Source organism: Mytilus trossulus, unplaced genomic scaffold (assembly GCF_036588685.1).
Source record: "Mytilus trossulus isolate FHL-02 unplaced genomic scaffold, PNRI_Mtr1.1.1.hap1 h1tg000050l__unscaffolded, whole genome shotgun sequence".
In the NCBI taxonomy this organism is placed as follows: domain Eukaryota; kingdom Metazoa; phylum Mollusca; class Bivalvia; order Mytilida; family Mytilidae; genus Mytilus; species Mytilus trossulus.
In genome coordinates this window covers 96,297-110,182 of record NW_026963292.1, presented here as the reverse complement: position 1 = coordinate 110,182, position 13,886 = coordinate 96,297, and the positions used below count along the sequence as shown (strand labels likewise).

At 29.7% G+C, this 13,886-nt stretch overlaps 1 long non-coding RNA gene across 1 annotated transcript; it reads left to right on the top strand.

The window, feature by feature from the left end:
• Window positions 1-5,351: 5,351 nt before the first annotated feature.
• Window positions 5,352-8,041, top strand: LOC134699283 (uncharacterized). The gene is made up of 2 exons (XR_010103544.1): window positions 5,352-5,544; window positions 7,295-8,041. It is a non-coding gene; the product is annotated as an uncharacterized LOC134699283 (long non-coding RNA).
• Window positions 8,042-13,886: the final 5,845 nt, after the last annotated feature.

Sequence of the window (13,886 nt, the reverse complement as noted above, 5' to 3'; positions counted from 1 at the left end):
ACGATTTATATTTCAATGATAATTTATCCTGATCTACATGTTACTTGGTAGAAGGTAACTAAATATTGTTATATTCCCGATTTATTTCTCAATGATAAGTTATCCTCCTGGACCACATGTTACTTTGTGGAAGATAATTTAATATCATTATTATTCACAATTAATATTTCATTGATTAGGTTATACTGATCCACAAGTTACTTGGTGGAAGGTCAATGAAAATGGAAGAGAGCGATTACTTGATAATATCAGAAGTTACTTTGACCGTGGATTTGAATTCTACAGTGAACCTATTCGCAACGATGATAGTTATCATCAAGATGAAGGAAAAAATCAAATGGGTTACGAATCTATAATGTTTCTTTTATAGACCTTGAAACTTTTGTCGTTAAAGCAAAGAACAAACTTGGTACAGCTGAGTTAACATTTAGAATGCAACGTAAGAAAATTTTATACATTTAAACAAAGCGTTAAGCACAATAAAAAAACCGATGTAAGCATTAGAAAGAACGTTATCTTATCACAGATGTTGGTTTAAAAAAGGCTTTTTATCTTATTATCCATCACCGAATGTACTCTTTTACAAACAATGACCAATACTACGGAGGCTATCTATGGAACATATTTTTTGTAGTTTTCAAATACCTGAAGATAGTTAATGAAATGGTCCTATCTGGTCAGAATTTAGATTTCTGAGCAACTTTTTATCGCTGTTTTCTCTTTGTTAATTTTAACCTCGGTTTTATTTTTTTTTACTTCAATTTTTTTAATTTTTAATAATATCTCCTACCTGTTTTGGTACTTTGCTGGCCTGTTTACCTTCAACGTTATAATTTTTGATGATATCGCCTATTGTTTTTGAACATCTATTGCCTGTTTAACTTCAACTTTTTAATTTATAATTATATCTCCTATCTGTTAACATTGATGGCTAGTTTTACTTCAACTTTTTATTTTTAATGATATTTCCTACCTGTTTTGGTACATTAAAAGCCTGTATTGCTTCAGCTTTTTTTTAAATTTTTAATGATATCTCATACCTGTTTTGGTACGTTAAAGGCCCGTATTGCTTCAATTTATTTTTTATTTTTAATGATATCTCTTACCTGTTTTGGTACATCGATGGCCTGATTTACTTCAACTTTTTATTTTTAATGATATCTCCTACCTGTTTTGGTACATTAAAGGCCTGTATTGCTTCAACTTATTTTTTGTGTTTTAATGATAACTCCTACATGTTTTGGTACACCGATGGCCTGTTTAACTTCAACTTTTTGTTTTGATTTTTAACGATAACTCCTACCTGTGTTGGTTTATTAATATCATCATTTATGTTTTAAGTATTCTTTGAAGTGTATGATAATTATATTTCTTTCATCCTAAAAGACACCACGTCAGTGACGAGTTGAAATACTAGTACTTGATTCCAATATATTATCTTCTAATTAGAGAACAAATACTTTTAAAATATAGAACGCATATTAATTGGCAGCTTTTATTCAAATAAGTATCACTTCTAGGCGTTTTGATATATGATGGCAGCTATAATAATGTTCACAATTGAATATTGAACATGATCATATGTCGTCAATACTTGCAATATAGTATTCAGGCTTATGTGGGATCGAATCTCGAAGAAAAATATATGTTTTTTTTGTGAACATACCTCTGGATATTTAAAGACAATTAAAAAAGATACTCTAAAGAGCACATTAATATTCGTAGTTGTTAAAATTATTTAACTCTGAAATGTTATTGCACTTCTGTGAAAGTACGCACCTTTTTGAAATCAAAGTTTTATTTCTTGCATTAAAATTTGTTTATCTAACTTCTAATAAACACGCCGTTTATTGGATGGTTGTCGTCGTCGATTTACCAGTAACTCACTATGTTTCGTATCGTTTGACGTGTTTATATTTCAACTTATACCTAATGCATGTGCACATTTTCCTTATATGAATTTGAATCTCTCTGGACAGATCTGTTCACAAAACCTAATGATTTGTTGACAAAATTTAATTTTTGTTTTTTATTCTCAAATTGGTTGTTTTATTTCATAAAGCTGCTATCGTTTCTTTTGTTTGCACACAGCCTTCGCTTTTGAATAGTTAGGTCTGATATTTCATTATGGATGTTTATTACACAATTGAACGCACACAATTTAAAAAGTGTTATACTACATTTTAAGAACAAGAATTGGTTGAATGAAATTTTGTCTGTGTCTGAATTCGCTACGTCATATTTTCGTGGTATTGCAGGTTTAAATTTCACTATGGTCTTCCCATTCTACCAATACGATTCATTTTTGAACACGTGCTGCAGATGAAATCATGTGATCTTCAGAACGTCTGTTTAAGTTTCATAACATAACATGAAGGTCACCGACATTGACAACGAAAAACTATAGTTGCCGAATGTGAAAACGGACTCTTGTCACTGTTAAATTTATAATCTAAAATTGACTTGTATAGGAGGCTTTTTTTTAAGAAAGTATATATCTAAAACTTACTGTTGAATACTTTCAAATGTATCGTTTTAACTGCTTACTCAGTTTTGTTAAACCAAATAGTTTAAACGAGCCATAACACGTAATATTCATTGTTTTTTTTATATCTTATTTTATCATTACAGTTGAGTCTAATTAACTTATTGCTGAATGTTATAAATAAACAACCAGATGTAACCAGCTCATCTTTAATTCAGTGAAAACTTTTCAGAATCTACAATACAATTAAGAATATTCTGTAAATACTGTTTTACTTTTGTTTAGATCAGAAGCAAGACAAATGCATTTGTATACTGATGTTAACGTCTTGTTGATCATTGAATGTACAAAAATTAAGATTGAAATAAATAGAACTAAAGGGAACAGCATTAACTATTAAACAGGTCTTTGTCATGGTATGCATGTCCTCTTATGAATAACCGTCATATAAATGGAGTAACCGCTATATAAATGGAATACCCGCCACGTAAAAGGAATAGCCGATCATCAATGCACTCTTTAAGACAATTACATTATGAAACGCTATAAATGTAGCTGCAGACGCAGTCCTTGTCGACAAACCATTTTAAAGATGCCTACAATTTCTAATAGTTCCTTCTTTGTATTCGTAAATAGGCGTAAATTATAAGTTCATTGTGATGATGACATGCAGTTGTCGAAAGTGTGGGATTTTGCTAAGGTCGTTCGGATGATCGTTTCAATTTTACACAGAAATGCGTAGCAAAAAAAAAAAAGGCGAAAGAGACCAAAGCAATATTCAAACTCACAAATCCAGAATATCCAAAATACTACAAATAAACAAACAACATTGATCGTTTCACAAATGATATCGGATATGTTCCTCACATCGTAACTACAATCCCCTTTCAATTCATGAATAAGACCTACCGAATTAGACTTTTTACCGGATTTGTTATCACATCAGCAACACGACGGGTGCCACATGTGGAGAAGGATCTGCTTACCCTTCCGGAGCACCTGAGATTACCCCCTAGATTTTGGTGGGGTTCGTGTTGTTTATTCTTTAGTTGTCTATGTTGTGTCATATGTACTATTGTTTTTCTGTTTGTCTTTTTCATTTTTAGCCATGACGTTGTCAGTTTATTCTCAATTTATGAGTTTGACTGTCCCTTTGGTATCTTTCACCCCTCTTTTATAGAGCAACTTAATATAAAAAAAAGATGTTGTATGATAGTGAATGGGACAACTGCGCAAAAAAGACCACATGGCAGAAATTTACATATTTGACACTGTACGGCATTCAACTATGAACAAAGTCCATCTCCCATAGTCAGCTTAAAAAGGCCCCGAAGACTTTTAACAAAAATTGAGGGTGATGCAGACACATGCTCCACATATGTCAAGCCTTGTGTTTCTTATGTAAGCACCCAACCTCTGGTCACCGTACTTATATATGTATTGCAGAAGCCTTTGGTCACCTTACACATATATTTATTTTAGAAGCCTTTGGTCACCTTACACATATTTTAATTACAGAGGCATTTCGCCACCTTACTAACTATTGACTTAACTACCACTGGTAATCTTATATTACACAGAACTGAGGTAACCAAAGTCTATATATGGTTAAAGTGAAAAAGAAGTACCTATCAACTGTACCTGCGTAACCAAAATTAACATATGAGTAACGACAATCATTCTGTCCGATCCCGGTGGCGACAGTTAGCTTAAACGGTTGAATCCAACATTCAATGAAAAAAGCACAAAGATCTCCAATCATATCGTTATTGGTTGTAAAAAGGTAAACAAATCTATAAGATTTCATTCACGATCTTTTAACAAAGCTTTTATGATCCAATCGCAATGATAAGATATTCTTCCACCACCATTTTTCTTCTTCGATATAGTGAATACATTGTAACACCCGCGTAATAACCGACTAGCTGTTTAAACTTATGAACGCCTCGATTGTAAATATGTATTAACAGTCATTTATGTTTCCACGTTGATATACTTTTAAATTACTAATATTTACACTCGTCTCTAGTTGACCTTAAATCGTCTTAGTTTCATTTAAAAACTACTATACCTGCTTTTATATCTTCTTATAATAATCAACAAGTCTCTAAAAAAATCTTCTAAACATACTGCTGACATTTACCCAAAAGAACTTACTTCATTTAGATTTGATATAAACATCAATAACAAGATGGAAAAATATTATATTTACTTAACAAATGATATTTTTTTCGATAAATAAGTTAGATATCAATACAGCAATTCTACAGGGAGAGGCGCTCTTGCATATTTGTTTTTGAAGTATGACTAATTCTCAAAAAAAGTTACAATAATAACATTACATAGAACCCTCACTACAGGTAAGGACATCAAGTTTCGAAATATACACATTGTAGGAAGGACCAAAGAGAAATTACCGGCCAAAAAGAGGAAATCAATTACCAACAAGTCTTAAAAAAACTGAATGACTGCATCGCTAAAAAGAAGTGATGAAGTATTAGTGAAATGATAAACACAGGATTGATACAGTATTTTTGCTTTAACAAATATGTTTTGTTAATTTGAGTAGTCTCTTGTAGTTTCTTAATTCATTTGAAGTGTACTGAAATATTAACTGTAAAATATACTATTTAACTGAGTTTTTCAAAAGTCATTCAAATTATTTCCTTATTTTAATATCATAAAAATGGTATCATAATAGATTCCCTATCAACGACATATCTTTACTTTCACTTTCATATCTCATTATTTACATTCATACAATTTAGAACATAGTATTTACATCATCAATTCTCAATGAAAATTATGCACATACTTAAAAGTTGTTACAGTTCATTCATAAAATGGTAGACATTACGTCATGTGATATTATTTTAAAATCGATTGTCAATTATAGGTGTAAAGGTAGCATCGACGGCTATAAATGAATTGATTTTCTGGAAATGCATTTCCTTCACTATAAATTATTCAAATGACGGCTTGTCAGCAAACTAATGTTACTTCTCAAAATAAATAGTTAGGGTACCTGCTGGATTACTCAGACTTGTTGATCTATCAAGGTAAGTCTTTTATCACGTTATTCTAATAATACAAATTGTGTACAGAATACTGTTCAAACTATTCTGAACTAGTTATTCTCATATGAGCTTTAAAGCTTATCGATTTCCTAACCAAGATGATTAACTTTGATAGCCCAAGATGAGCACAAACGAAATAAGTTCGGAAATCCGAAACAATGAAATATTGTTTTAACCCGCTGCATTTATTTGCATGTGTTATTATTCAGGAATCTGATGTTCCTAAGTTGTTGTTTGTTGTTGTGTTTCTCCTTGTTAATTTTTTTAAATATCGATTGGATTGTTGGTTTTCCCATGTCAAAACCGTACTTTTACCAATAATAGTTTACTTTTACATATTGTGACTTGTATGGAGAGTTGTCTCAATGGCTCTCATGCCAAGTCTTTTTATATCTGTGTTAAACATATGCAAAAGATAACACAAAGGTATTCAAAATCATCAGTAGAATTGTAACTGACAACGCAATGGATAAGTGTGAAATAAGTCATGTATTTTAAATAAAGGCTGATTTAAATACCATTTCAGAAACGGATTCAATGATGATCTGTTTTTATTTCCAACAGATATGACATGTTTTGACGAATCATTTATCAGGTAATAGTATCTGAAGAAGTCAGTTGTTACAGAGTTCGAAATTTGCCTGTTTCAGATTGCACAATCAACCAAACAACCTCTTAGAGGGCTCATCATAACCTGAAAGTGATAAGAGGATTCAGATCCTGTCTCTGTACAATTTAATTACATAAACGCAATCGGAATACACATTTTAAATTGATATCAAAATAACAGAGTTCTTATTTGACCGAAATTATAAATTCACATAAATTATAAATATTATCATCTGGGTACCCTCTTATCGATCTCACTTGATCTCATGCTTGATTATACATAACTTTGTGGAGAGGCTTCTTTAAAATATGTAACCTTACACTGACTTTTAAAGAATCATGATTATATTTAGAACATAAGTGACAATATGTGTAGTATGTATTTAACCGAATATTTAAATTACTTTTAAAGGATTTGTGTGGTTACAATTTAATTAAATTTGTGAAAAGAATACGAACCATGTCTGTTCATTCATGGGAAAAAAGTTGAATAAAACTATTTTGTAAATGAAACACTTGAGTAGTGATATTTCGGATTATCTTTGAAATATTTTTTTTGTCAACATTTCGGTGTTGACATGAATATCAATAAAATGTAGTCATTTTTTTTTTATAAATTTCCTGTTTATGAAACTTTAAATTTTTCGAAAAACTAAGGATTTTCTTATCCCAGGCATAGATTACCTTAGCCGTATTTGGCACAACTTTTGGGAATTTTGGATCCTCAATGCTCTTCAACTTTGTACTTGTTTGGCTTCATAAATATTTTGATACGGGCGTCACTGATGAGTCTTGTGTAGACGAAACGCGCGTCTGGCGTACTAAATTATAATTCTGGTACCTTTGATAACCTTTTACGTTTAGATAAATTAAGATTGCTTTAAGATAAGTCAAATCCAATTTTCTGATATCATCTGTGAAACGGATATGTCATAACGGTCAACCAAATCGTGTAGCGTCTGTAATATTTAAGAAGTGATGATTTCAACTTAACCATTTGGAACTCTTTGTTTTGAAAAATTAAATGATCGTTAGAAAGTTAAGATGCAACATGCCAATTTGTTGTGGTGTCCATAAACAATGTTATTCCTCTTTTGCTTTATTAAACTTTTGTAAATTATAGATTGTTATTGAGCGGAATTGGTCGAAGACTATTCTACGAAGCAATATGGAGTTTGGTTTTGCAAACATGAATAAAGATTTAATTCCGTTATTTATCACATGCCTCCACCATAAAGATGTCGAAAACAAAGATGATCTGTTGGAGGAATTGTTGGGATTTGGCATTACAAATGATATATTGGTTTCTGTCAAGTTTACTTTTGAGCTGAAAGATATGACGTATCTTCGTAACCTTATTATAAATTGGAATCCGTCTCAGACCATTCTTTACGTTGGTGGGACACTTCGCAATGATCCTGCAAAGCGAAAAGAAGAGCATGAAAAAAAGTTTCGTCTAATGACATCATTCTATTGCTGCCGTGTACAAGATGTCAAAACAGTAGAAACTGAGCTACTTCAACTAGGCAGAAATATACTTAGGGAAAATGTCCACAAGAAAAGCAACTGTAGTGCGGAACCTGGATTCGTGTATGTTTTAGACACTGGACTAATATCTTAGTAGCTTGGTTGAAAAATATCTCGAATCTTTTTTACAGTACCCATCAATAGTAAATCATGTTATGTTTGAATAGATTTTTACTTATCAACATATTAATTAAGACTCATAATAAAGGGAACTCTGCAGCCGATGTCATCAGTCTATAATTGTAATAACCCTTGAAAAATGGGTATGTTGAATGATGATTGTAAAATATATTTATGTATATGTAAGATGGTATATCAAATCGATTAAAGACACCGTACAATACATTTTGTGATTATATTTGGTACAATGAAGATAATTCCTTCTGTCATTTACCGCCATGACATATTCAATTGTCAAAGTTATTTTTCAGCAACGTTTTATCAAAAATGCGTATTTTTGTGTTACAAGGTATAGTCACTTTACTTATGCTATTCTCACTTTCTCATACAGCACCGATACCTTTACACTTCGACTTCGAAAATATAATAAAAACTTTGCCTGTCCCAAGTTAGGAGCCTTTTATTTAGTGGTTGTCGTTTGTTTAAGTGTTACATACTTGTTTTTCGTTCATTTTTTTTTTACATAAATAAGGCCGTTAGTTTTTCTCGTTTGAATTGTTTTACATTGTCTTATATGGGCCTACACAATATCACACACCTATATCCCCCCTCCAAAAAAAAAAAATTTGACCCCCAAAAAATTACCCTCATTTCAAGTAAAAGAGCCCTAAATTTTCAAAAAAAAAAAAGCAAAAAAACACCCAAAAAACACCAAATTTTCTTACTCCCAAAAATTTTTTTTTTTGACTTTGGAAAAAAACGTTATTAAAAACACCCAAAAAACAACAAAAAAATTCCAAAAAAAAATTTAAAAAAAACGGGAGAACAGACAGAGAAAGAATTCTGTGGGATTTAAGAGAAAAAATAATTTCCCCAGTGCGCCCCAACCTTGATTTTTAATTAATTTTATCAATATAGTCTAGTAATAAAACGGATCAATACGACTACAACTTCAATTGCTTTTTATATTTGTGAAGTGTTATAGACTAAATCGATCATTGGAAATATTTACATGGTTGTCAAGAGTGTGTTTACATGTTGCCTAGATGACGTTGTCATCACATGAAAACATATAGCAGACTGGTGCGGTCTTTCGTTTCAAATTACTGAGAAGACGTGTTTTTATTAATGTTATTAATGAAAGTTATTCTACTTTAGAACTTGGAAGAGAAATAAAATAGATATAGGAAGATGTGGTGTGAGTGCCAATGAGACAACTCTCCATCCAAATAACAATTTAAAAATTAAACCATTATAGGTTAAAGTACGGCCTTCAACACGGAGCCTTGGCTCACACCGAACAACAAGCTATATAGGGCCCCAAAATTACTAGTGTAAAACCATTCAAACGGGAAAACCAACGGTCTAATCTATATAAACAAAACGAGAAACACGTATATATTACATAAACAAACGACAACTACTGTACAAAAAGACTGTTTATCCGCTTCATCTAAATTGTTGGATTGTTAATTTTACCTTCAAATCAGTGTATTCCAGGGATGTGGTCAACGGAACAGGCTGATACTATTACTGAACATTTGAACTATTATGAACAAATGACATTAGTTATAAAGCAAATTAAAGAAAGTGGACCTCAAACAACTAAACCTTCTTTACCAAAACGACCAAAGTCAAAATTGGATTCATTATTCACACAAGGAAAAAAGAAAAAAACATTTGACCCCCAGGAACTCCATGATTATCTTCGTTCCAAATATGTAGATCAGTGTGGAATAAATAAACAGTTTATCGTTGAGGACATGTGGAATATATCAGGGGAAATACCACAAGAACAATTCCTGGAGGTATTGAAACGTGCAACAAGACAAATACAGAGGTGTGAGGCACAAATGCTTTTGTTTTATATTAAGTTCGGTTACTTTTTGGAACGTGTCAAAGCTTGGCACGAGAATGAATACAACAAAAATACAATTCAAGAATCATGGCCTGTTTGGTTAAAAACAAATGCAGATTACTCAGATAGACATGCAAGAAGGTTACGGAATCTCTCTAGGGTTCTAATAGCTTATCCCCAGTTTGGTTTGGTTGGATTGCCAGTTACCTATTTCACGACTGGTAAATTAGAGAATATTACAGAAATGCTTTCCAATCCAACATATGCTGAATACTGGAGACAACCACTGCCTGTGACAACTAACGAAATGCCCCAATCACGATAATACAGCTATTTCTCAACGGACATGCATGTCCGCCGAACAAAAGGTGATGCGTGAACTATTGATGGAATATTGATCGGACTGTTACTAGATCTATTGCATAGTGGGCTATATATACGAACAAGTGTAAACAAATTGTTAGGTGTATTATTTAGCGGACATGCATGTCCGCCGAACAAAAGGTGATTCATGATGTATGAACTATTAATGAATCCGTGTTGACTAGAAACCTAATTAACAACCAACAATTAACTGATAATGGATTTTGTATTTCTACATACCTGAGTGACTGTTATATGTACATGAATGATAATGTGTAATTTTGCAAATACTTTTACAAATGAGTGTTATAATAAAGATTTAAAACTTAGTCATCATTAATTCTTGTTTATAGAAAGCACCTGTTATTTCTTCGCCTTTTGAATCAATTATTTTATAAGTAAAAGGAATTGTATTTAAAACTTTTTCAATTACAAATATTTCTTTAGTCCAACGAGTAGTATAACCCTTTTCAAATGTACCCTTTTTTTTTGTTATTCTTACTCTAGTACCTACTTCGAATTTAGGTTTTTTAATTTTCTCTTCCTTTTCTGGATATAAATTTTTATACACTGTTAATTCATTTTTTAATTTACTTGCTTGAACAGGTGTCATTTTAATTGAAGAATGTACTGTATTATTATAATTTTTAACTAATTTATCTAATATATCATAATATTTTAAAGTTTCATTAGCAGTAAAGTATTTATACATATGTTGTTTCATTGTTCCTATCCATCGTTCCACTACACTGGATTTTTCTTCATTCTCAGTTGAATATAACTTTATGTTATTATCTTTTAACAATTCTTTTACTTGTCGATTATAAAATTCGGATCCTTTATCTGACCAAATATATATTGGTTTTCTTTCTTAAAATAATGTTTTAAATGCTTCACTCACTGCTACTCCTGTTTTATTTTTCAATGGAATCAACCAACCATATTTACTAAAAACATCTATAACTGCTAATAAATATTTATAGTGTTTATTTTGTTTTGAATATTGTTGTATATCTATCAAATCAACTGCCCATGTTTGATCTATTGAATTAACATAAACACGTCTTTTAGGAAAAGATTTTATAACTCTATGATGTAATTCATCTGCTAATTTATTTGTTAGATTTGTTTTAGACATTTTTAAGTAACTAAAATGTTTTCTTAAAAAATGGAGGCAAAAAAGGATAAAATTTTATCCAAGCGAGGAGATTCATATAAACTTGTTTTGACAAAAGAATATAAACATAAAGCAAGTATTTATGTATTTAATTATAAAATTAGTCTAAAGGATGAAAAACAAGAAACATTTACAAATGCTTTTGACCACATGGTAGACTATTCCATAAAAGATTACCCTAATGGAAGAATTAAAATAGTACCTATTCATGAAATCATAATTACTAAACATAAAAGCTGGCCTATAAGAACATATAATACAGTTAAAAGGTTATTCATGGATCAAATGGAAAGATTATTAAATAGTGCTGAAGTTACTATTATACCCAATAAAAGAGGAAAAGGTAAAGCTTTAAAAATATTAGATGTCATAAATAAAAGAAGTATTATCAAAATAAAAAATGATGATACAATATGTTTATCAAGGGCAATTGTAACTTCTTTAGCTTCAAATAAGTTATTAAAAGATTTTACAGATTCTCAATTAAAACATATCAATGAAAGTAGACCATTACAAAAAAGATTAGCTGAAGATTTGCATGAACAATCAGGAGTAGAAATAAAAGAAGAAGGAAATGATTTGGAAGATTTAAAAGCTTTTGAAAATTATCTTAATATTACGATAATTGTTTTTACATCAAATAGTACAGAATATATTGTATATGATGGTAATGAAGAATATAATGAACAAATATATTTATATTATCATGATGAACACTTTGACACTATAACAAATATAACAGGATTTTTAGCTAAACGTAGGTTTTGTAAAGTATGTTTAATTGGTTATACTGAACAACATACATGCAAAGATAATACAGTAACAACTATCAGAAAACAACATATTTGTGATAAATGTAACAAAACATATACAGGTAAAAATCACAAATGTGGTGAAAAAATATGTTTAATATGTTATGAAAAATACACGGAAAGTAATGAAGAACACTTATGTTATATGAAACCATCAGTACCAAAACAAGTAAAAAATAATAAATATATATATTTTGATTTTGAAGCAAATCAAGAAACAGGAATACATATAATGAATTTTTGTATAGCTTACGATTTAGAAAATATTTATTGTTTTGAAAATAACTATGTAAAAGTATTTAAATGTGATTTCAATATTGATAATTTAAACTTGTTAGAATTAGACATAGATGATTGTTTTAGTGATGTAGAAAAAATTAAATATGAAACAAATTCTGTAATAGACAACTTTTGTAAATATTTCATAAGAGATAAATTTAAAGACTACACTTTTATTTCACATTATAGAAAAGGTTATGATATGCAACCGATTTTAGGATACATTGAAAAATAAATAAAATTGAACATAACATAATTTCTTCTGGACTAAAATTAACAGCTATATTTATTAAAGGAATAAATTTAAGATTCATAGATTCTATAAATTTTACATTATGTGGATTAGCTGCTTTCCCAAAAACATTTGGATTTGTGGGTAACAAAGGTTATTTTTCACATTATTTTAATACAACAGAGAATCAAAAATATGGGGGAATTTATCCTGATAAAGAATATTTTGGTTATAATACTATGACAATTAAAAATAAAGAATTATTTGATGAATGGTATAATAAAGTTAAAGAAAAAGAATTTAAATTCTATAAAGAAATATTTTATTATTGTCTATTGGATGTTTTAATTCTTGCCAAAGGTTGTACCTTATATAGAAAATTATTTTTAAATATAACCAATAATTGTATCGATCCATTTCAATATATTACAATTGCTCAATGTTGTACAAAAATATTTAAAACATTAATGTTGACAAATGAAACAATTGGAATTCACAAAAAGATGACAATTAAAGAAGTACATTCACAAAAATCAATACAATGGTTAGAGTATATTTCTTTAGAATATAATATAATGATTCAACATGCTAAAAGGGGAGGTGAAAAGAAATTATTCATTAATAATAAATGTTATAAAGTCGATGGTTATTATTATGATAGAGAAAATAAAATGCGTAATGTTTATGAATTTTTTGGATGTTATTGGCATGGATGTACAAAATGTTATAGTCCTGAAGAAATATGTAAAAAAGATAGAAATAAAAAAACTATGAAAGAGTTATATGACCAAACTAAAGAAAGACTTAAAACTATTGAAGATTATCTAAAACCAAATGTAAAAATTCATACAATATGGGAATGTGAGTTTGATCAACAAAAATATCCTGAAGTTGATCCACATTTAAAACCTATTGATAAAAGAGATGCATTTTATGGAGGAAGAACAGAAACTATTCAATTATACAATAATCTTTCTGATTTAAAAGGTAGATATGTAGATTTTTGTTCTCTGTATCCATCAGTAAATAAATATTGTAAATATCCTATAGGACATCCTATTACATCTACAGAAATATCTGTAGATGATTATATAAAAAATAATTATTTCGGAATAATGAAATGTAAAATATTACCACCTAAAGGATTGTATCACCCTGTTTTACCTTATAAACAATTAACTAGTGATAATACACATAAATTACTTTTTGGATTATGTAGAACATGTATGAATAAAATATCTTTTAAATGTAAACACATAGATGATCCTACTTTAAATAAACATGATAAAATACATGAAATAAAAAGATGTAAAGAATGTAAAAATATTAAAAATGAAAAATGTATAC